Source organism: Poecilia latipinna, unplaced genomic scaffold, assembly GCF_001443285.1.
Source record: "Poecilia latipinna isolate Pla-1442-1.1 unplaced genomic scaffold, P_latipinna-1.0 Scaffold543, whole genome shotgun sequence".
NCBI lineage: Eukaryota > Metazoa > Chordata > Actinopteri > Cyprinodontiformes > Poeciliidae > Poecilia > Poecilia latipinna.
Window position 1 is genome coordinate 304438 of NW_015113159.1, and position 1176 is coordinate 305613.

Below are 1176 nucleotides of genomic sequence, written 5' to 3' on the forward strand. Positions count from 1 at the left end.
CGGTATCCGTAGCCAGTCTTGTTGATGATTTGGCTAAGGGGGTTCAGGGTGCAGCTCACTAAATATGAAAATAATGAACCAGCAACTGTAAAAGTGCTGAATGTAGATTATCAGCTTTTCACCACTTTAGCATCCTCATAGTTTGCGGATAGAAACTACGGTAATACAGATGCTTTTGTACTTTAGTAGCTCAAGTGTATTTGTCTATAATTCAGAATAATGATATTATTCCTGGCTCCTCTTTACACTCAGGTGCAGCGTATGAAGGAAACAAACGTCAGAAACACGACTAACAGGTGAATTCAGGTAAACTGAATTTTTCTGTGGTGATAAACTTCTTTGGACACACATTTTATGCAGAAATGAATTGAAGCACATCATTACACCTATAAACACAACAGAAACACTTGTCTGAAAATAAACAAAATGATTTAATTAAAAAAATTATAAACAGTACAGAAACAAGAAAATAAAAAATGTTTATTATTTTGGTATCTCCCATCTTACAGCAGTGAAAAAGAATAAATATATAATAGGACCCTTTTCTCTAAATATGAAATAATCACATAATTTCAGGTTAAAAACATCAAATGCTGGGTAATAAGAAGAGTCCAATAAATTAAAACGGTAAGGAGTAAACCTTGTGAACACTGCAGTAAACCGACATTACAATGTGCTTTACAGGAGTCAAAACTACAACCAACAGGTGAGTTTATTTGTATTGCAACATTCATACAAAAGAACATTTAAAGTGCTTTAATAAAAGATCTCAACATTTTGCTTTAAAAAGAGAGAACTCAACATCTCAGAGAAACAAAAGTTAAAATCCTTCAGTCATCAGTGTGGCTTTGGATCAAATGATGAGGAGCAGAGACACTGAAAGCTGCCTCACCTGGTTTGGTTCTGGAAACATTGAATCGTCAGCTGCATGAAGATGTGATGGGTCTGCATGCTTTATACTTGATGAACAACTCAGAAATAATTCAGTGATTTATAGATGAGCAGCAGAATATTACAGTTCATTTTCCTGGTGTTGGTCAGGACTCTGGCTGCAGAGTTCTGCAGCTGACTGGCTGATTAATTTTTATCTTCATGTTTACAGAGGTCAGTAAAGACACCATTACAATTATTTTCTGTACTGAAGGTAAAGGCATGCACCAGATTTATTTTTCTTGT